Source organism: Leucoraja erinacea, chromosome 23, assembly GCF_028641065.1.
Source record: "Leucoraja erinacea ecotype New England chromosome 23, Leri_hhj_1, whole genome shotgun sequence".
Classification (NCBI taxonomy): domain Eukaryota; kingdom Metazoa; phylum Chordata; class Chondrichthyes; order Rajiformes; family Rajidae; genus Leucoraja; species Leucoraja erinaceus.
The window spans coordinates 12,495,475-12,519,965 of NC_073399.1; the positions used below are offsets into that span (position 1 = coordinate 12,495,475).

A 24,491-nucleotide genomic window follows, 5' to 3' on the forward strand; every position below is an offset into this window, starting at 1 on the left:
GGAGTGAGGAACCGGTGATGCGTTGGGCAATTTTCACCACCCTCTGCAGTGCTTTCCGGTCGGAGACAGAGCAGTTGCCATACCATACTGTGATACAGTTGGTAAGGATGCTCTCGATGGTGCAGCGGTAGAAGTTCACCAGAATCTGAGGAGATAGATGTACCTTCCTTAGTCTCCTCAGGAAGAAGAGACGCTGGTGAGCCTTCTTGACCAGAGTTGAGGTATTGTGGGTCCGAGAGAGGTCATCGGAGATGTTGACCCTCAGAAACCTGAAGCTGGAAACACGTTCCACATCCGTCCCGGTGAGAAGGCTCGTACCTAAAAGGAACACAATCTCCAGGAGATCAAGTCCAGGCAGGTGGATCATGACAGCAACCTTTTCACTCAAGCCTTTGTTAAAATGGTAATCAGATCCTCTTAATGTCATTCAGGTTTAAGCCAGCATTACCTTTGGAATTAAAAGCTTTTAATTCTGTTTTATTCTGTTAAAGATGGAGCAGTCTTAGGCCACAGGCCATTCTGATGTTACATCATTAAATGAGATCAGGACTGATTTGTGACCGCAGCCCATCTAATTGCCTTAAGTCTGGTAATAGCTTTATTTAGCAAGTATCTAATAACCATATTTAAAATAATTATTAGTATTTGGCTCAAAGTAAATAATACAAAAGTATTGAAAAAGATAATAGTTACACAAATGGTGGCACAGTGGCACAGCGCTAGAGTTGTTGCATCACATCGCCAGAGACCGGGGTTCGATCCTGACTACGGGTACTTTCTGTTGGCCCACCGAGTCCGCGCCGACCAGCCGTCCCCACACAGTAACACTATCCTTCACACACTGGGGACAAATTAACTTGCAAACGTGTATGTCTAGGGGGTGTGGAAGGAAAGTGGAGCATCCAGAGAACTCCCACATGGTCACAGGGAGAACGTACAAACTCCGTACAGGCAGCACCCATGGTCAGGATCGAACCAGGGTCTCTGGCGCTGTAAGGCAGCAACTCTACCGCTGCGCTACCGTGCCGCACCAAACTAACATTATTATCATAAAAGCACATTGCCATTGTTAATATTTACGAATATTACTCTTCGGTTCAACTCTTTGCTCGTTGCTGATCACTCAATAATATTTTGTCTACTCAACCATATTTGCATCGTTACTGACAAGGGCATCCACCATTTCACAGGCATCTTGGTGGTTGTTCTGTTCTGTGTAACAAGATTACTTTCCATTCACTTGGAAATAAAACGGAGCAGATTTTCCCAGGGTTTTAACTGCAGAAAATGTGCAATCTGTTAGCAGTGATAAATTCAACAGCCTTGTACAGTTCCAAACAGAACACACACAATGGCTTTTTGATGGGACTCAAGTTGCAAGTCCACTCTTATAATACACTTGATCGTCCCACTCATCTTAACATGAATTGGATTGCCATTCCCTGTGCCAAGTCCAGGGGTAAGCAGGTAAAGATTTAAATACATCTTTGTTCTCAGAAACAAGTGTCCTGGCTCGATGCTTATCTTTAGTTGACTTCATCAGATTATTATCAGCAAATATTTATGCAACTTCTATGGTTTGATAAGTAGAGCGGCTACAAAAGGATTAAACATTGTAAGTGCCTGAATTTCTACCCCGATCAGGTGTTACAGGGGGTAACATGCAGACCTTGTTTTAAACACTGTCGATTGTTACCTGGATCCTCCCTTGTTTCCACCCCCTCTCTCACAGCATCCTTACACAGCCTCCCCAACCACCCCCCTTTCACCCCTCCTCCCCGAGGGTTCAACAACCTTGAATTATCCGTTCGTACGACGCAGGCGGCCGATTAATTTATCAACCCGAACCCTCAAGCCAGGATTTGAAAGACAGCCTCCTCTGGGAGGTGTCAATGTTTAACCTAAGCGCTGCTCCAGACTCGTTACTAGCAATGAGCAAACAAGGAGCTCTGATGCTCACAGACCACTGAGAGGCTGCCAGCGACACTCCTGGTGCACCAGAGTATCCACCGGTCAGGCAGCGCCATTTCCCCAACTCCTCACGGTAAACCCGGAGGTGAGACGGGAAGTTGCGTGAAAGGTAGGAACGGTTTGGACTTTTACCCTTTCTTAAGTTAAGCTTTGTTAAAAGTCAGGGTGGGGGGGGACGATGAATGCCGGTTAAAACGTTCAGAATCGGACTTCACATGAATAGCACTGGCTAATGTGACCTTGCACCTGAAACGTATCACTAAATGCGAGCCCTGTGCCAGTTTTATATAAGCCACCTGCGACGAGGTGATATAGACTGCTGGTAGCGAAGGGGATAATTGAGGGGGTTATCCAGGACAAGCGATTTTCCATTTGGATTGACAGATCCATTTCACCGTGCTTGAAGGAGGGTCTTTGTGTTATCCCCTGTAATTATAGGTTGTGTGAAGCCCAAACTCTCAAACACTTTCGCAAAAGTTTGATTCGTGACTCAAATCAAGCAAGCGGAAGTAAAGGCTTATGGATAAATTGTTTCCCTGTAGAATGTAAAGGTCCTGAAATATGGGTCGACTCGATGGATTGGGGTCATGCAGATTACATCGAGTGAGTAGTTATTGTATTCAAATTTATAACCAAAAATAACCTGGAAAAGGGGTCTCTGGTATTAAAAAGAAGCTTCTAAATAGAACAAATGTAAACATCGTGGGTTATTCTGCTTGTCCACTGATTAGCTTTAAGGTTCTCATTACATATTTAGAACTAAATTGAAATGTACAAGTTATGTTTAGTTTAGTTTAGTGTCATATGTACGAAGGTGTAGTGAAAAGCTCTGTGCTGCGTGCTATCCAGTCAGCGGAAGGACTATACATGATTAAATGCATGATACAATGCATTTCGTTGTCTCTGTACTGTACACTGACAATGACAATTAAAATTGAATCTGAATCTGAATCTGAATCTGATTATAATCGAGCCGTCGACAGTGTGCAGATTAAGAAAGCACATCAGTGCCTCGACTCCTGAGAAGATTACGGAGAGTCGGTTTGTCAAGGAGGACTCTCTCTAACTCCGACAGGTGCACAGTAGAGACCATGCTGACCGGTTGCATCGTGGCTTGGTTTGGCAACTTGAGCGCCCTGGAGAGGAAAAGACTATAAAAAGTAGTAAACACTGCCCAGTCCATCATCGGCTCTGACCTCCCTTCCATCGAGGGGATCTATCGCAGTCGCTGCCTCAAAAAGGCTGGCAGTATCATCAAATACCCACACCATCCTGGCCACACACTCATTTCCCTGCTACCTTCAGGTAGAAGGCACAGGAGCCTGAAGACTGCAACAACTAGGTTCAGGAATAGCTACTTCCCCACAGCCATCAGGTTATTAAACTTGGCTCAGACAAAATTCTGAACATTAATAGCCCATTATCTGCTATTTGCACTTGATCAGTTTATTTATTCATGTGTGTATATACGTATATAATGGTATATGGACACACTGATCTGTTTTGTAGTCAATGTCTACTATGTTCTGTTGTGCTGAAGCAAAGCAAGAATTTTATTGTCCTATCAGGGACACATGACAATAAATTCTCTTGAATCTTGAATCTTGAATCTAAATTTTGAAAAAAATATTTTGCCAAGAGACAATCTCAGGCCACGAGCAAAGCAATGATAATTTATCCGTTCATCAAATTCTGGAATCATTTAAAAATCTATAAATAAGAAAACAGTGAATGATAGATTTCTCATTATCACACCTTACCATTCCATATCTCTGTGTCTCCCTCTCCCCTGAGTCTGAAGGAGGGTCTCCACATGAAGCGTCACCCATTCCTTTTATCCAGAGATGCTGATTGTCCTGCTGAGTTACTCCAGCATTTTGTGTCTATCTTTGGTGTGATCTGGCATCTGCAGTTTCTTCCTCCACATGATAGATTTAAAACTGCCCATAGGTCGATTTTATTGGTAACCAGGTGGTCAAGGAAACTATTTTTGATGAGCCAGTTGGCAAATAACACAACAAAACGGGTGTCAGGGGTTATGTGGAGGAGGCAGGAGAATGGGGTTAGGAGGGACAGATGGATCAGCCATGATTGAATGGCGGAGTAGACTTGATGGGCCGAATGGCCTAATTCTGCTCCTATAACTTATGAAGTATGAAACTGTGAGGGAAATTGATTAACGAACTGGGCACTTATGGGTGATTTTTTTCTAAAAAAGGAAAGAGAGGTGGTGTGATTAAGGAGGTAAATCCCAGAGATTAGATCCTTGACAACTGATGGCATGGCAGCCAATGCAAAGAAACAAACTTCAGGATGACCTGACGCCAAGGTACATGGATATGCCGTAGGTTTAGACATTGGAAGATGTGAGTCCATGCACCATGGATTGTGGTCTTGTAGCTAGAAGCACAAATGAGACGGATGGGAGGAGTTGTTGCAGGTTAAGATCTTGGCTTTGGAGCTTTACTGTAGGTAGCTTGTTTAGTTTAGTTTCGTTTAGAGATACCGCGTGGAAACATGCTCTTCGGCCCACCGAGTCCGCACCGACCAGCGATCCCCACACATTAACACTATCCTACACACACACAGCAGCGACAATTTACAATTGTACCAAGCCAATTGACCTACAAACCTGTACGTCTTTGGAATGTGGGAGGAAACAGGAGATCCCAGAGAAAACCCACGCAGGTCACAGGGGGAAGGTACAAACTCGGTACAGACAAGCACCCGTAGTCAGGATCAAACCCGGGTCTCTGGCGCTGTAAAGGCAACAACTCTACTGCTTTGTCAAGCTTGTCTTTAACTGTTTGAGGCTATGCAGAAATACACTGGTTGCCTATAGTTTATTACTTCAGAGATACAGCATGGAACAGGCCCTTCGGCCCACCGAGTCTATACCGACCAGCGATCCCCATACACTAAAGGGCCTGTCCCACTGTACGAGGTAATTCAAGAGTTCTGCCGAGTTTCCCCTGATTCGAACTCGGAGAATTACGGTAATGGCCACTCGTAGGTACTCGGGGCTCTCGTGGACATTTTTCAACATGTTGAAAAAACTTCACTAGCTTACCGCGTTTCCCGAGTACCTGCCGTTAGCATTACGAGCCGCTAAGAGACGTCCCGAGCTCTGATGTACCCGCTACGTACATTCTACGTACTTACCACCAGTTTGATTTTTTTTTAAACTCTGGAGATCTCTTGGGTAAACTCGTATAGTGGAACAGGCCCTTAACACTATCCGACAGACAATAATGACCATTTACAATCTTTGCCGAAGCCAAATAACTACAAACCTGTACGTCTTTGGCAGCTGGCCAATCTTTTTTGTACCATAAACTTCTGTTCTTTGGAATAGATTAAGTATTGTGGTATGTGGGAGGAGCAGGCACCATCAAACGTACATTAAAAATTAAATCTTAGTCAATAGGTATAAAGGTCAGATAACACTTCTTTTGCATAAAGCACGATAGAAATTTGAAAACATCTCCCCTGAAATACTATGTATTTGAGGACGTTCCTAAGTCCAGGAGCAGAATTAGGCCATTCGGCCCATCGTCTACTCCGCCATTTAATCATGGCTGACCTATCTTTCCTTCCCAACCCCATTCTCCTGTCTTCTTCCCATAAACCCATGCCATAACCTACTAATCAAGAATCGATCAAAATATCCATTGATTTGGCCTCCACAGCCTTTGTGGCAATGAATTCCACAGATTCACCACCCTCTGACGAAATAAATTCCTCCTCATCTCCATTCTAATGGTCTGTCCTATTCTGAGACTGTGATCTATGGTCCTAGACCCTCCCACCAGTGTAAACATCCTCTCCACATTCACTCTATCCTGGCCTTGACAAGACAATTTGAGCTCTCCAGACAGCGATGAGTCGGAGCTTTGTTACATAAACACGTTGAAAATTAAATAAATAGTAAATGCAAAGCACTGAGCAGCAAGTCTTATATAGGAATATCGTTCTAATATATTTGGACTCCACTGCTGAAGCATTCATTTTGCACTAACCGCCTGCTAAATCCAGTCACTTGCATTCGGTGGAGTTCATTTTTTATTTCACTTTTTAGTCTGAAGCAGGGCTTCGATCCGAAAGGGCGCCCATCCTTCTCTCCAGAGATGCTGCCTGTCCCGCTGAGTTACTCCAGCACGTTGTGTCTCTCTTTTTTACTTTAGAGATACAGTGTGGAATCATGCCCTTCAGCCCACCGAGTATGGAGTTGCCTGTATGGAGTTTGTACGATCTCCCCGTGACCACGTGGTTTTCCCCAGGCGCTCCGGTTGCCTCCCACACTCCAAAGACGTACAGATTTGTTGGTTAATTGGTTGCGGTAAAAATTGTAAATTGTCACTAGTGCGTTGGATAGTGCTACTGTACGGGGATTGTTGGTCAGTACAGACTCGTTGGACCGAAGGGCCTGTTTCCGCGCGGTATCAACTAAACTAAACTAAACCCGCACACTAGTTCCATGTTATACCACTTTCAAATCCTACACAATAGGGTCAATAACCAATGAACCAATTCATGCCTTTGGGATGTGAGAGGAAAAGGAAGTACCCTAAGGAAACCCACGCGATCACGGGGAGAACGTACAAACTCCGCACAGACAGCACGGGCAGTCGGGATCAAAATGGAGTCTCTGCTGCTGTGAGGCAGCGGCTCTAGCGCTGCGCCATCGTGCCGCCCACTGAGTTGTTATACGGAAACCAGTTGTTTGTCACACTTGACTAACTAAATTAGAATTAAAAGTAATGAAATACTTAGTTCATTGGCAGCTTTATGAATTGCCCTCACAGAATAAATTGTGAAAGTTACCCCTAGTAAATCAACATCGTTTTACATTTATTACCCAATGGCTAGTTATAAACTAACTTCTTTCTTCTTTGCATCTGATCAGAAGGTCAAATTTGCACTGCAAACCTGCATAATAACACAATGAAGGACTAGTTTAGTTTTAGTATAGTTTTAGTTCAGAGATACAGCGTGGAAACAGGCCCTTCAACCCACCGAGTCCATGCTGACCCCGTACACTAGCACTATCCTACACGCTAGGGACAATTTACAAGCTTTACCAAAGCCAATTAACCTACAAACCCGTACATCTTTGGACTGCGGGAGTAAACCGTAGCACCCGGAGAAAACCCACTCAGGTCACGGGGAGAACGTACAATCTCCGTACAGACAGCATCCGTAGTCAGGATCGATCCAGGGTCTCTGGTGCTGTAAGGCAGCAACTCTACCGCTGCGCCACCCTGCTGCAGAATGTGATCGATGGTTGGCGTGAACTTGGTGGGCCACTGCGCTGACTTTGAGCATTTCTTTATAGATCTGTGTAAATGAATCTATTACTTTTAGTGGGTTTGCTTTCTCCTGGAGATGGTGTGAAAGGGGAATGTGCCCAGTCAGATGGGGAGGTGCCTGCCCTTGAGTTAATGGAAAATTTTACTTGGAGCTGTGTTAGAGGTCGGGGACACAGAGGTCACTGAGCGATGGAAATTAAAGCGAGAGGAAACGAGAATCTTGCGTTACTTTTTCACTGAATGCAAATAGTTTTACTGAATGGCCAGGGCAGCACGGTGGCGCAGCGGTAGACAACACGGGCAGTCGGGCAGTCGCTGCCTTACAGCATCAGAGACCCAGGTTTGCTTCTGACTGTGGGTGATGTTTGTACGGAGTTTTTTGTTCTCCCCGTGACCGCATGGGTTTTCTCCGAGTGGTTCAGTTTCCGCCCACACCAGGTTTGTAGGTTCATTGGCTTTGGGAAACTTGTAAATTGCCCCTATTATGTAGGATAGTGCTCGTGTACGGTGTGATCTTTCGTCGGCACGCACCCGGTGGGCCAAAGGGCCTGTTTACGTGCTGCATCTCTAAAGTCTGAACAAACCTGCTACACATTTTAATCACGGAGTCATACTGCACAGACACCTTCAGACCCTTCAGTCTGAAGAAGGGTGACGACCCGAAACATCACCCATTCCTTCCCTCCCGAGATGCTGCCTGTCCCACTGTGCTTTTGTGTTAAAGCACAGAAGCTGACCATATCCAGACTAAGTACTAAGTGTCTACTCTAAAAACACAAAGTGCTGGAGGAACTCAGCGGGTCAGGCAGCATCTGTGGAGGGAATTGGCTGACAAAGTTTTGGATTGAACTCTTCTTCAATCAGATTGAGTCTGAAGAAGGGTCCAGACCTGAGACGCCACATGCCCATTCCCTCCACCGATGCTGACAGCAGGGCCACCGGCATAATCAAGGACCAGTCTCACCCCGGTCACTTCCTCTTCTCACCTCGCCCCTCAGGTGTGAAAACGCACACCTCCAGATTCAGCGAAAGTTTCTTCCCAGCTGTGATCAGGCACCTGAATGGCCTCTCGTCATCCAGAGTGCAGTCCTGACCTCCCATCCACCTCATTGAAGACCATTGAATTCTCTTTAATCGAACTTTATCAGAATTTATCTTGCATTAAATGTTGTACCATTTGTCCTTTATCCATTATCCTTACACTATGGGTGGATTAATTGTAGCAATGTATAGTCTTTTCTTTGACTGGATAGCACAAAATAACAAAAGCTTTTCACTGTACCTCGATGCATGTGACAATAATAAACTAAACTAAACTAAACTAAACTAAACTAAACTAAACTAAACTAAACTAAACTAAACTACATTAGCTAAACTGTCCTAACTCATGTTTTATAAAAGATAGACACAAAATGCTTGAGTAACTCAGCGGGTCAGGCGGCATCTCTGGAGAGAAGGAATAGGTGACGTTTTGGATCAAGACCCTTCTTCAGACTGAGAGTCAGGGGAGAGGGAGACACAGAGAAAAGGAAGTGTAAGGTGTGAAAACAAGACATCAAAGAGGAAAATGTATAGATCATTGTTAGCTAGGAGAAGGTGACAACGAGGCATACAGAGATCAAATTTAATCAGGTGCCTTTAAAACTTTATAATGTTTCATAACGCCATAAGGTCCCGGCAATTATATTCGGTGGCCCAGCTAATGAATACCTTGACCCGGAACGTCACCTATTCCTTTTCTCCGGAGATGCTGCCTGACCCGTTGAGCTCCTCAAGCCTTTTGTGTCTGTCTAGCAATTAACACCATTCCTTTCTCCAATTACGCTGTCTGACCTGCTGTGTATCCTCAGCGTTTTCTTCTTTCTTTGTACAATTATATTCTGTAATTATGGATTTGGAGACTACATGTATATAATTAGTATTTCATGCCCGGCAAAATCATTTTGGCAGGCATTAAGGTTTGTAACACTATTAAAATATAAACACACCAGCCCCAGCTTAATTTGTCATCCCTAGTAAACATATACAGGACAAGTAGAACAACTTCATGCCATGACATTGTTTTGAATGTTAAGACCACCTGTGACAATACCGTGTGGTGAATGTTTTAGACAAGGTGAACGTCCAAGTCAGTTGGGTTGCCAACTTTCACACTCGCAATTATGGGACAAAAGATCAAAATAAGGGACAAATTCCCGGCAGCAATTCGTTGACCGACTCGGCCGTGGCTGGGTGAATGATGAGTTGGCCCGGGTGTTGGACTGCACACAAAGCCCAGCCGGCGGGCCAGCTGAGGAGTTTTGGCCCGGGCGCGACGTCACGCGCAAAGCCCGGCGCCCCATCCAACTCATGAAGCGATGATCGGCCATGACAAGGAGGGGTGGTGGTGGTGTTGGCGGTAAGTGAAGGTCCGAAGGTCGGACAGCTGGCCGGGCTGCCGACCGACTGGGCCACGGGTGAGGCGCTGCTGCTGCACTCCATGGGCTGCACTACGTCGGGACGGGTGAGGCGGGGCCAGACGCGGCGCTCCGACCAGACAGTCCCCTCGACCCGAGTAGTAGCAGTCAAATACGGGACAAGGGCGGTCTAATATACAATACGGTTGTCCCGGCTAATATGGGACAGTTGGCAACCCTACAAGGCAGTGGCATCCATGTGCAATAGGACATACTAGCATAGAATGTAGAGCATAGTTTAGTTTAGTTTAGAAATACGGCGTGGGTATAGGTCCCACGGCCCACCCTGTCCGAGCCGACCAGCGATCCCTGTACATTAACACTATCCAACACACACACGGGTCAATTTACAACTTTTACCGAAGCCAATTAACCTACAACTTGTATGTCTTTGGAATGTGGGAGGAAACCGGGATTGCTGGAGAAAACCCACACAGGTCACGGAGAGAACGTACAAACTCCATACAGAACTCCATACAGGCTCCAAGTCTACCGCTGCACCACCGTGCCACCCACATAGAAGAGCACAGCACAGGAGTAGGTCCTTCCAAATCTGACGTGCAGACCAATTCCTATATGCCTGCCTGTGTTCCACATCCCTCCATTCCCTGCCTATCCATGCACCTGTTCAAACGCCTCCTAAATGCCACTTGCGTAGCTGCCTCCACCACCACCGTCGACAACACTCACTGCCCTCAGCATAAAAAACTTGCCCCGCACATCTCCTTTAAACTTTCCCCTCTCACCCTAAAGTTATATCTCAGCCTGAAGAAGGTTCTTGACCCGAAATGTCATCTATTCCTTTGCTTTGATTAGTATGTCAGGGGTTACGGGGAGAAGGCAGGAGAATGGGATTAATCGGGAAAGATAGATCAGCCATGATTGAATGGCAGAGTAGTCTTGATGGGCCGAATGACCTAATTCTGCTCCTATCACTTGTGAATTTATGAACATGAAATATATGAACAGACATGTTTATGCTGGCAAAACCTATTTTATTATATTTCCAATGGATGGTGAATTGTTAGTTCTGTGATTGTATTTGTTGATTGTGGTTTGGAATCTGGAGAATGGATGTCTCGTTGGCCAGTTTCCTGGAAAGATATTCTATATAATCAAGTGACACTCTTTCAGACTATTACTGGCTGTTTCAAACCAACATATAACAGCTCTCCTGCCAAGTACTTTCGTAATAGATGACCAACTAATTACAAATGGAAAGTAAGAAAATGCGCACAGCAGTGGCGCAACATAAATGTTGAGCAGTAATTGCATACTTTTGGGAATAGCTCATGTTTCACAGAATGAGTAGCTGGAATGCCCTGGTCCCATTTGTGAAGTAAATATCAAATTCAAATAAATCACCACAACATTTTAAAGCAAGCCATCATAACTCCAAGGATATTCAGACCAGTTGCAATATTAATACTTCAAAACCCAAATAAGGGTGGCACGGTGGCGCAGCGGTAGAGTTGCTGCCTCCCAGCGCCAGAGATCCAGGTTCGATCCTGACTACGGGTGTTGGCTGCACAGAATTTGCACATTCCCCCCGTGACCTGCAAGGGTTTTCTCCGGGTGCTCCGGCTTCCTCCCACGCTCCAAAGACGTGCAGGTTTGTAGGTTAATTGGCTTCGGTAAAAATGGTAACTTGTCCCCAGTGTGTGTAGGATAGTGTTTGTGTGCGGGGATCGCTGGTCGGCGCGGATTCAGCGGGCCGAGGGGCCTGTTTCCATGCTGTATCCCTAAACTAAACTAAACTAAACTAAACTGGATCCTCGACTTGCTCATCAATAGAGGGCCTGTTTCCACGCTGTATCTCCAAACTACAACTAAACTAAACTAAACTAAACTAGTGTACGGGGGATCGCTGGTCGGCGCGGACTCGGTGGCCGAAGGGCCCGTTTCCGCGCTGTATCTCTAACCTAAACTAAACTGTGTTACGGTGATAAACAGTCACAAATGGTCATCGATGACCCCGTGATCCAGCTAAATATACAAAATAAACTCAAATAATTTATTCCCTTAAGCATGCCACTATATGCAACTGGTGACAAAAAAAAATCTAGAAGGGCAGAGATTAAAATAACAGCAACTGTAAGCTGTGTAAAACATTAACCACCAAAAGTCTAGTTTTACATGAGTAGTATTCTGTGAGGCTTGTTTTAAATATGTAATGAGACAGTCCTTCTTCTCCAGATGACCTATTAAAATAACTTAGTAACATCTAATTTAAACAATCAGCATTCTTATTCTTGAGAGAGTTTTACTACTAACATGCCAAATGGCATTATAATGTAAGGGGACCAATGCTTGTAAATGTACTGGGTTACAACTCTCCAGTAAATAAATCCGTGAACTCATTCATTTCATGCATAAAACGTCAGTAACTTTCCACACGTATGCTGCAGTGTACGCAAGATGCTTCTTCCGGGGCAGCTGTAGAGTTGCTGCCTTACAACACCAGGGACACGGGATTTTAGGTTAATTGGCTTTGGTAAAATTGTAAATTGTCCCTCGCATGCGTAGGATAGAGTTAGTGGACTGGGATCGCTGGTCGGCGTGGACTCAGTGTGACAATACCGTCCATAATATAGTTCATGATTGTGGCTGGATGGATAAGGGGGGTCATCTCGTGAAATGGATCCGTTCCATTTTTATGGGAAAGTTCGTAAGGTCATTGGTAAAAGGAGCAGAATTAGGCCATTCGGCCCATTGAGTCTACTCCACCTGTTAATCTTGGCTGATCTATCTCTCCCTCCAAACCCCATTCTCCTGCCTTCTAACCATAACCCCCAACACCCGTACTAATCAAGAATCTATCTATCTCTGCCTTAAAAATGTCCATTGACTTGACTTCCACAGCCTTCTGTGGAAAGAATTCCACAGATTCGCCACCCTCTGATGAAAGAAATTCCTTCTCATCTTCTTCCTAAAGGAACGTCCTTTAGGAAAGAGACATCCTCTCCACATCCACTCTATCCATGCTAGACACAAAATGCTGGGAACAGGTGTGTGTGGGCAATTTCCCACAGTATTGAGTAGGTGCCAGTGCTGGCTCTCCCTTGGAACATCTTGGTGAGTGCCTTGCCTGATTCTTGAGTGTAACTCTTCCATGGTTTCTTCTAATTTCCTGGATTGCTGGTTAGGTGTACAACTGTGCACAAAGTAACTGCAGATGCTGGTTTACACCGAAGATAGACACAAAATGCTGGAGTAACTCAGTGGGACAGGCAGCACATCTGGATAGAAGGTTTCAGGTCGTGCCTCTTCTTCATCCCATTCCTTCTCTCCAGAGATGCTGCCTGTTCCGCTGAGTTACTCCAGCATTTTGTGTCTATCTTCGGATTGCAGGATTACCCAGGAATAGGGAAACCATGTGCGTATTTTCCATCAAAGTGCCCGGGAAATTTTAAAAACATAATGGGAAGCCTTGATGTTTCCACACATATAAATTACCAATAGATGCTTGATTAGTGCGGGTATCTTTACTATGTGGAGAAGGCAGGAGAATGGGGTTAGGAGGGAGAGATACAGATTAGAGAAACATAGGAAATAGGTGCAGGAGTAGGCCATTCGGCCCTTCGAGCCATTCAATATGATCATGGCTGATCATCCAACTCAGTATCCTGCCTTCTCTCCATACCCCCTGATACTTTTAGCCACAAGGGCCACATCTAACTCCCTCTTAAATATAGCCAATGAACTGACCTCAATTACCTTCTGTGGCAGAGAATTCCAGGATTCACCACTCTCTGTGTGAAGAATGTTTTCTCATCTCGGTCCTAAAAGATTTCCCCCTTATCCTTAAACTGTGACCCCCTCGTTCTGGACTTCCCCAACATCGGGAACAATCTTCCTGCATCTAGCCTGTCCAACGCCTTAAGAATTTTGTAAGTTTCTATAAGATCCCCCCCCCCCTCAATCTAAATTCTAGCGAGTACAAGCCGAGTCTATCCAGTCTTTCTTCATATGAAAGTCCTGACATCCCAGGAATCAGTCTGGTGAACCATCTCTGTACTCCCTCTGTGGCAAGAATGTCTTTCATGATTAGCCATGATTGAATGGTGGAGTAGAATTGATGGGCCTAATTCTGTTCGTATTTTCATTCAACGGCGGAAGGGTCCCATCCCAAAATGCCATCCATCCATTTTTCTCCAGAGATGCTGCCTGACCCGCTGGGTCACTCTGCGTCTATCTTCGCTCGACTGAATCAGTTGGTTGCACAACTTCAGTTTGAGGTCTCTTTATTTCGCAAACCTTGTACTTTATGTACTCATGCGTTATGTCCTACAGAGGGCATTAATGCACAATTTTTGTTTCATTTTGCGTCATCAATCTTCAGAGCGCGGTCACAGTGGTTATTTTACCCGAATGGGACCTGGAGCTAATTTGCCTTTCCGCAAATCCCGTTTTCCATATTGGAAAGCTGGTATTTATACATCGGCGCGACCAAATGTCGACAGGGCGATCCGTTCACTGAACACCTTCGCTCAGTCCGCCTAGACCTACCTGATCTCCCGGTTGCCAAACAATTTAATTCACCCTCCCATTCCCACACTGACCTTTCTGTCCTGGGCCTCCTCCATTGTCAGAGTGAGGCCCAACGCAAATTGGAGGAACAGCACCTCAGATTTCGGTTGGGCAGCTTCCAACCCAGCGGTAAGAATTTTGATTTATCTAATTTCAAGTAACCCTTGTATCCCCCCTCTCTCCATCCCTCCCCCATCCATGTCATATCAGCTTCAAAGCCATCTTGATGAGTCTCATTGTCTGTAACTTGTTTTCACCTTCTTAGCTCACAGCTAAGAATGGCCTGTTTCCTTTATCATCGTAACTTTTTTGCGTGTCTTTCATTCATTTGTTCTATATAGAATAGTTTCTTTATTGTCATTGTAACATGAACCATGTACAATGAAATTAAAAAATGTCAGCCAGTCAGTGCACCATTCAAACATTTCTAAAAGCTAACGATACATACAAGGTAAAATATTAAAAAAAGATAAACAACTAAAATAAAAATCATGTAAATAGCACACATAAACACCCAGCCCTACATCCTTCCGTCGATTTCACAATGTACCACAGTCCCTTAGTATGTATCGCCCCTGCGTTCCTTGGCGGCTACATTTAGTGCCTTTATAGCAGTGGGGTAAAAACTGTTTTTAAGTCTGCTTGTCCTTGTCCTTGTAGATCTGTACCGTCTGCCTGACGGCAACGGTTCAAACAGATACTCTGGGATTTTTTGATGCAGCGGGAACTGTGTAAGTCCTCCAAAGTAAGGAGAGAGCAGCCGACAATCCTCTGGGCATTGTCAATGGCCCTCTGGAGCGCTTTCCTCTGAGCCGCTGTGCAGCTGGTGTACCACACCCATACACAGTATGTTAGGATGCTCTCAATGGAGCACCGATAAAAGGACAGCAGCAGTCTCTGAGTGATGTTATTCTTCCTGAGCACCCTCAGGAAGTGCAGTCTCTGCTGGACCTTTTTCAGCAGCGCAGAGGTATTCACGCTCCACGTCGGGTCCTCCTCAATATGGATCTCTCTGTATCGACGTCTATATCTCTCATTTCCCCATCCAGCCGCATTCAGACTTTGCAAGTATTCACAGAGAACTTTATACTAGGAAATATTTGATGTCTATGTTTCTATGCCTATACTAGAAAATATTTGATGTCAATGGTTTCTCCTGGTGATATCCTCCAAAGGCTTCCACCTTGACATGTTTATTGGGTGGATGATTGGGTCAAATATAACATCCAAGGATTCAGGTGCAAGACAGTACCTGATGAGTTCTGAAAATCATTGGGACTCTCAGGATCCCATGCGATCCAATCTTCCACGCGGAACCTTGTCGAATGCAATGCAGATACTACTGCAACTTGCAAGATGCATTTGGATAAGTACATACAGTATCACTCTACGACTCTATGTCTCAATGACACTATGACTCCATGACTCCATGACTCGTTCAACAAACATCATGAAAAGCAACAAGCACAGTTTCAAAATGATAAACCATGTATTTCTAGGGACTGCAGAAGCTGGAACCAGATGATGAAAAAATGGGTCGACTGGGCTTGTATTTACTGGAGTTTAGAAGGATGAGAGGCGATCTTGATATAGAAACATGTAAAATTCTTAAGGGATTGGACAAGCTAGATGCAGGAAAAATGTTCCCTATTTTGGGGGAGGCCAGAACCAGGGATCACAGTTTAAGAATAAGGAATAGGTCATTTAGGACTGAGATGAGGAAAAACATTTTCACTCAGAGAGTTATGAATCTGTGAAATTCTCTGCCACAGAAGGCAGTGGAGGCTAATTCACTGGACGTTTTTAAGAGAGAGTTAGATTTTGTTCTTAGGGCTAATGGAATCAAGGGATATGGGGAAAAAGCAGGAACGGGGAACTGATTTTGGATGATCAGCCATGATCGTGCGGAATGGCGGTGCTGGCTCGAAGGGCCGAATGGCCTACTCCTGCATCTATTTTCTATGTTTCGATGTCTCTGTTTCTATGAATCTTGAGCAAAACACAAGGAGCTGAAGGAAGTCGATGGATCAGGCGGTGGCTGGGGAGGGAATGGACAGGCGACACATTTTTATATATATATTTTTTGCTGTTGTTTATCACTTGGGTGAAGTTCTTTTTTCTCGCAGTGCAGTGATCATGAGATTATAATTCCGCATTCATCATTTAGCAAGGAGGAACGTTCTGCCCACTGGCTAATCTGTTGTTCCGGATGCTTGCACCAGTCTGCCAATGCATTTACAATTTTGCAAATGACAGGACTGACTTGTTCTACAATTAATTCCATTCAGTCAATCAGGATGACTGTGTTCCTGGCGTGTACGATGGTAAACCAATCAGCCAAAGCAACGTCGTTCCAGGAAAACTGTGAATCGGCCTTTACTTTAGACTTCATAAGTTCATAGATTCTGATGTGATAGCAACAGAATTAGGCCATTCAGCCTGCCTGTTGGCCACAGACCCAGACCCAGACCCAGCCTGATGAAGGGTCTCGACCGGAAGCGACCCCTATTGCTTCTCTCCGAAGATGCTTGTCTGACCCGCTGAGTTACTCCAGCTTTTTTGTTTCTATTTTTGACCCAGTCCAACACTTGGTCACATGTGGTTTTTACCTGAGCTTTGTTGGTAATCAATGGTGGTTCATAAGTTCATGTCATAGGTGCAAAATTAGGCCATTCGGGCATCATGTCTAGTCCGCCATTCAATCACGGCTGATCTATCCTTCTCTCTCAACCCCATTTTCACCCCATAACGACTGACACTTTAGATATGCAGCGTGGAAACAGGCCCTTCGGCCCATAGAGTCCACGCCGACCAGCCATCATCCCGTACAAGAGCACTATCGTACACACTAGATACAATTTACACTTTGCAGCGGACAATTAACCTACAAACCCGCACGTCTTTGGAGTGTGGAAGGATACCAGAGCACCTGGAAAAAAAACAGGCAGGTCACGGGGAGAACGTACAAACTCTGTACAGACAGCACCTGAGGTCAGGATCGAACCCAGGTCGCCGGCACTGTAAGGCAGCAACTCTACCGCTGTGCCACCATGCCAATCCTTCCTAGAATTGGCCGCTAGTGATGTTACTGCATAGTTTCAATGTGCACAATGGCAGCTGTCCATCGCTGGGGCAAGTGTTAACCCGTGGCTCGGCCCAAAATGTCACCTGTACCGTCTCTCCAGAGATGCTGAGTTACTCCAGCATTTTGTGTCTATCTTCAAGTGGCTTTAACTTACAGCCCAGTGGTATGAATATTGATTTCCCTCACTTCAGATAGCCCCGGCATTCCCTCTCTCTCTATCCCTCCCTAACCCAGGTTCCACTAACTTCTTGTTTTCACCCTACAAACAGCTAACAAAGGCCTGTTTCCTTTATTATCGTTAGTTTTTTGCATATCTTTTATTCGTGGTTCTCTATCTCTGCACATCTCTCGTTTCCCTTATTCCTTAACCAGTCTGAAGATGGGTCTCGACCTGAAACGTCACCTATTCCTTCTCTCCAGAGATTCTGCCTGTCCTGCTGAGTTACTCCAGCATTTTGTGCCTGTTGGGTATTTCATCCGCATTGAACAAATCAGGACGATTTGAAATCCTCAGATGCTTTGCCATGGTATGAACCTCCTCAAAAGCATTTAGCTCTGTTTCTTTTTCCAGTGTCTGGGAGTTATGGCAACAAGCGGACTTACAATTATCCCCTTAGATAACCCCATTACCACATCAAATCGTCCCCGTCCCATGTCTGCTAACTGAGCCTCAGCCAGAAATAACGGATACAAAATAACTATTGTAAAATGGAAACAAAATAATACTCGGATAATTCCCGTAGAGCCAGATTGACATTGTCTTATGGTCACCATGTGACCATCCCTTTTGAGGCATGATGTGATTTTTCTATCTTGGTAACTGAGGCATCTTTGGACGGTTTACCATGTTAAATAGAACGGATAATTGCGAGTTATTGTCGTCATTTGTCCCAACCTGCGTGGAATGCTCATCCATGACTCAAAAGCAGACAATGCTGAACAATTCAGCAGGTCAGACAGCATCAGACGGGAGGCACAAACTGCAGGAGTAATTCAGCAGATCAGGCAGCATCCCTGAAGAACACAGGCAGGCAACGTATCGGCTCGGAACCCTTCTTCACACATTTTGTTTCCTAAACCAGTGACTGCAGTTCAATGTTTCAGCATCTACACAAAGTTGAGTTCATGATTAATAAATTCATGAGTGGGTTTAGTCTGTTGTCACTTGCACCGAGGTACAGCGAAAAGCCTTCTTTTGCGCGCTATCCCGTCAGAGGAAAGATTATTCATGATTGCAATCGAGCCATACAGATGCAGGATAAAGAGAATTACGTTTTTGTGCAAGATAAAGTCTGGAAAAGTCTGATTAAAGATAGTCTGAAGGTCTCCAATGATGTAGATGGTAGATCAGGACTGCATTCCAGTTGTAGATTAGATTAGATTAGATTAGATTCGTTTATTGTCATTCAGACCATTCGGTCTGAACGAAATTCTGTTTCCCTGCAGTCATACATATAATTTAAAAAAAAAATGACAAAACACATAGTCAACACAAATTTAACATCCACCACAGTGAGTTCACCAAACACCTCCTCACTGTGGTGGAAGGCAAAATCTTAAAGTCTCTGGCTCTTCCCTCTTTGTTCTCCCTCTGCGCCGAGGCGACGGTTCGAACTCCGCGGGTGGTCGCTGCCTCCGCCACAGCTCAGAGGCCGAGTCAGGTCTCCGCCGCCGCTGCTGCCGCCGCCGCTACAGCCTCAGGGTTGAGCCAGGTCTCCGTCCGCTGCTGCCGCCGCCACAGCTCCACTGCCGCCAGCCCCGCCATTAGGCCTCGGCGCAGACGGAGACGGGGGACATGACCGAAGAAAAAGTCGCATCCCCCGAAGGAAGAGGCCAAAGCATGTTTCTCCCACCCCACCCACACACATACACAACTTAATAAAACAAAATTAACTAAACATGACAAGGAACAAAAACGAAAGAAAAAAACAGACGGACTGCAGGTGGGCCGCAGCTGTTAAGCCAGCGCCGCCATCTTGTAGATAGGATGATTCAGCTGCCCAATAAAAGCTGGGAAGAAACCACCCCTGAATCTGGAGGTGTGTGTTTTCACACTTCTGTACCTCTTGCCGGATGGGAGAGGGGGGAAGAGGGAGTTAGACTCACCCTTGATTATGCTGCTGGCCCTGCCGAGGCAGCGTGAGGTATAAATGGGGTCAATGGAAGGTAGGTTGGTTTGTGTGATGATCTGGGCTGCGTCCACAATCCTCTGCAATTTCTAGCGGTCTAGGTTAGATCTGTTTGCAAACCATGCTGTGATGTAGCCCGATAAAATGGTTTCTAGGGCGCATCTGTAGAAGTTGGTGAGAGTTGTTGGGGGTCATATCGAGTTTCTGCTCTGTCGAAACGCCAACTCACCGAATGGCCACTTTGTCATTCAGTCAAATATCTGTCATGACATTGCCGGGGGTGGGCCGGGGGGGGGGGGGGGGGTGGCGGGACCTGTCAGCGATTGGTCCAGACCCCCGCGTCCATTACATCACTGGCCGGTGGAGACGGGAGGGTGGGGGTCATTTTCCCACATGCCATAGGTGACTGGGCACTCGGAACCCGAGCAACAAGTTGTAAGCGGTCGAAGGAGCGCATCCCTCGGGACAGCCCTCACTCTCCCACGGCCACGGCCACCCGCCGCCTCGTCTCCACCATGTGGCCGCACTGTGACGGGCTGTGTGTCGGCAGAGCCGGGTGGAGCAGAGGTGTGGGACAGGCTGGTCCCTCCACCCACCCAGAGTCACTGACCATGATGCACCGCCACCACCCCCCGACACCCACACTGTGTGATTCACCCCCCCCACCCCGGCCACGGGGACAGACGGCTCGAGGTATTGGCAGCCATAGTAAATCACTTTTAAAACTTGGGTGGGGGGGGGGAGGGAACACACACACACACATAAATTCCCTGGTGGGCCGATGACAAGTGTGCATGACAATGACAATTTTATCTCCTCCCACCCCCTCCCCCAACCCCCATTGACATGTTTTATTTATTGTTTGAACACAGTAATACTGTCTGGTTGCCTGCGTAAGGCACACAAGCTCCCATGCTCAAAGCACAAGATATTCTGAAATCTGTTTTAACCCAAGATGGACACAAAAAGCTGGAGTAACTCAGCGGGACAGGCAGCATCTCTGGAGAGAAGGAATGGGTGGCGTTTCGGGTCAACACCATTCTTCAGACCCAAAGACTGAGTCTGAAGGGTCTCGACCCGAAACACCACGATTCCTTCTCTCCAGAGATGCTGCCTGTCCCACTGAGTCACTCCAGCATTTTGTGTCCATCTTTGGTGTGACAGTTGTCTCATTTAATCGGCTGAGACCAGTCAGGTCTGTGTCCATCTTTGGTTAAAACAGGTTTTGTGTCCATCTTCGGTTAAAACAGTTTACAGAATATCTGGTGTTTTGAGCATGCGAGCTTGTGTGCCTTGCGCAGGCAACCAGATGGTTTACTGTGTTTAAACAATAAATAAAATGTGCTCCTTGTTGTCAAGGGTGGGGGGGGGATGAATCACTCGGTGTGGGTATGAATCACTCGGTGTGGGTGTCGGGGGGGTGATGGCGATGCATCATGGTCAGTGACTCTGGGTGGGTGCAGGGACCAGCCTGTCCGACAGCTCTGTTCAACCCGACGCTGCCGACACATGGCCGGTCAGAGTGCAGCCGCATGGGAGAGAGGAGGTGGAGGGTGTCCGTTGCAGTGGAAGAGTATGGGGCTGTCCCGAGGGATGCGCTTCTTCAGCCGCTTACAACTTGGTGCTCGGGTTCAGAGTGCCCAGTCACCTATGGCTTGAGTGGTAAAATGACCCCCACCCTCCCGTCTCCACCGGCCAGTGATGCGATGGATGTTGGGATCTGGACCAATCGCTGACAAGTACCGCACCCCCCGTCTGCAAAGTGTAAATTGTCCCTAGTTTGTTGGGTAGAGCTAGTGTACGGGGTGATCGCTGGTCGGCTTGGACTCGGCGGGCCAAAGGGTCTGTTTCCAGGCTGTATCTCTAAAGTGTCAGGAGTTATGGGGAGAAGGCAGGAGAATGGGGTTGAGGGGGAAGAATAGATCAGCCATGATAGAATGGCAGAGTGGACGATGGGCCGAATGGCCCAATTCTGCTCCGATGACTTCTGAACTTATGAACGACCATTGATTACCGCCGGCATCAACTCGGTGGGCCGAAGGACCTCTTTCTGCACTGCATCTCTAAACTAAGCTAAACTACATGAGATTAGTTTATCATGGTATCATGTTCAGCATGGACATTGTGGGCCGAAGGGCCTGATCCTGCACCGTAATATTTTGTGCTGCTTTGGTGGAGAGCCTGCGTTTCCCCCTCAAATGGGAAATAGGAATACAGGGGGATGGAGCTTTGTGGAGCTTGGGTGTGGGTGTCAAGTTGTGGATTCATCACAATTCTTTAAACAATGGAGTGGGCGAGAGAGCCATCTCTTCACGGATTTAAATTTGGATCTAAATTAGTTTATTTTATCGTCATGAGGTACCATGAAAAAACATTTTGTTGCCTGCTATCCAGTCAGCGGAATGACTGTATGTGATTACAATCGAGCTGTCCAGCGTGTACAGATACAGGATAAAGGGAATAATGTTTGTTGCAAGATAATGTCCAGTCCTTCTTCTTAGGCCCCCTTCAGTCATGGCTGACCATGGGTGTCTCCAGGGTGCTATTCCCTATATGGAGGACACCTGTGTGTGACTTTGTTTAACGTGGGGAGACTGGTGCACAGACAGCCACCCCACGGTCCTTGACAGATCTGGGTCAGGATCCAGTGGCATGGTCCAAGACGACTGGAGACCCTTTTCTGCTGCAGCCTTCATCCGCTTTCCCAGCCGTTGTGATGCTCCACTAAAGTTAGCCATCATTCTCCGCCTGTTCCACCGTTGAGGTCTTGGTTGGATTGCTCTTTGTCAGAGACCTCCCCCTCTACCTTACTGCCATGGGTGGCCCTACCAGGAGCATAGCTCCAAACGGCATCGTTCTCAGGATCTCAGGTCCACACAAGCTTCTCCACCACGACAAGGTGACAATCCACGGGGAAGTCCAGTAAAGTCTGATTAAAGATAGTCCGAGGGTCTCCAATGAGGTAGATGGCAGCTCAGGGTCATTCTCTAGATGGTGAAAGGATGGTACAGTTGCCTGACGTATAGAAAGTTGATACGTTTGCATATTCCAAGTTCCCCAAAGAACTTGGCATGACGGGACTCTTCGGAAACGACACGTCCCTTTGGAACGGTGGCACGGTGGCGGGCACAGCTGGTAGAGCTGCAGCCTCACAAAGCCAGCAATCCGGGTTCAATCCTAAACTTGGTTGCTGTGCGTGTGGAGGTTTGCTCAGTCATTCTCCCTGTGACCTCGTGGGATTCCGTTGGGTGATCCAGTGTCCTCCCACATCTCAAAGACATGCAGGTTTGGAGGTTAATTGACCACTGTAAGTGGCCCCTTGTGTGTAGGGAGTAGATCAGAAATTTGGGTAATATATAACATATTATATAGGTAATACAGGATCGAACCCGGGTGTCTGGCGCTGTAAGGCACCAACTCTACCGCTGCCACGGTGCTGCCCACAATATCTGGACTTCATGAGGATGTGATCCCCAAGGAAAGGGTTGACTGTCTCTCCAATATTTTAAAGCCATTTTGCTTTTGTATGTTACATGGGCCTCATTAGTTTAGATTAGTTTTAGTTGAGAGATACAGCATGGAAACAAACCCTGTGGCCCACACCGACCAACAATTAGTTCGCAATAACCAACCTGATCTCCCGGTGGCTCATCACTTCGACTCCCCCCTCCCATTGCAAATCCGACCTTTCTGTCCTGGGCCTCCTCCATGGCCAGAGTGAGTCCCACCACAAATTGGAGGAGCAGCACCTCATATTTCTCTTGGGTAGTTTACACCCCAGCGGTATGAACGTTGACTTCTCCAATTTCAGTTAGTCCTTGCTTTCTCCCTCCTTCCCCTTCCCTTCCCAGCTACGCCAAAGCCTACTGTCTCCGCTTTGTCCTTTCTCCCCCCCCCACATCAGTCTGAAGAAGGGTCTCGACCCGAAACGTCACCTATTCCTTCGCTCCATAGATGCTGCCTCACCCATTGAGTTTCCCCAGCATTTTTGCCTTCCAATGATCACCCATACACTTGTTCTATCCTACACCTAGGGACAATTTCGACAATTAGCGTGGACTCGGTGAGCCGGAGGGGCCTTTTTTCTATGCTGCACCTTTCAGTTAAAAATGTCACAATTAGAAAGCTCTGGAGAACAACAAGCACTGATGCTTGGTATGGTGGCAGCCAAGAAAATGATCCTAACAGACTGGAAATCATCTACACCCCCCTGCTTCGAAAAATGGCTCAATGAAATGATAATAATCATACAGATGGAAAGGATACGCTTCTACAACTCCAAGGTACCAAACAACTTTTTAAGTGTTTGGGGACCATTTATCAACCATCTCAAAGTCCAATAATTTCATAATTTCATATTATCTGCAGTGATGTAGTCCTGTGACCTTTGCTTCTGCTTTTGCAATGCATGACTGTGTAGCACCATGTGGATTGTACCAATACTGTTATGTCTGGCGGCTTTGTTTTATTATTTATTTATTTTTATTTATTTTTTTCCTTCCTTTTTTTTTCCTGTTGTCTTTTTCAGTTTTTTTTTTTTTTTTTTTGTTTGTTTTGTTCTGTTTTGTTAAAAAATTGTATAAAATAATAAAAAATATTAAAAAGAAAAAAGAAAGCTCTGGCTGCATTTAAAAAAAAAATGCTCAATGTATTTTGGCAACTCGTTGCTTTTAATTCTGCATTAAATCCTGACACAGAATGCCCTCTGCAAAATTTGATGTCTATAGTTCCATAATTTCCCCAGCACTCTTCCGCCAGTAACCTAGCTACTAATGCATCGGGTCAAATATCAACCTCAGTGAATCAGCAGTCACGGACAGTGAGGTTGTCAAATGTACGGCGGTATCAATTTCTGGCAGCCTCTGATTCTATTCTGTGAAATACTGTTCGTTCTCTCCCAGACAAGCACAGTCTCTCTCCATTTATGTTACGGTGAAAAGCAGTTACAAATGGTCATCGACGATTCCCTTGATCCCGCTGCAAAGGGCAGTCTAGCTACTGAGTTACTCTC

At 46.0% G+C, this 24,491-nt stretch overlaps 1 protein-coding gene across 1 annotated transcript in view; it reads left to right on the forward strand.

Annotated features, from left to right (window-relative positions):
• Nucleotides 1-1,916: 1,916 nt before the first annotated feature.
• LOC129708250 (inward rectifier potassium channel 16-like) overlaps nt 1,917-24,491 on the forward strand; it is an 86,915-nt gene continuing 64,340 nt past the window's right edge. Inside the window, exon 1 of the mRNA XM_055653894.1 lies at nt 1,917-2,080. The gene's annotated coding sequence lies outside the window, so the exon portion shown is untranslated. The remainder of the gene's footprint in view (nt 2,081-24,491) is intronic.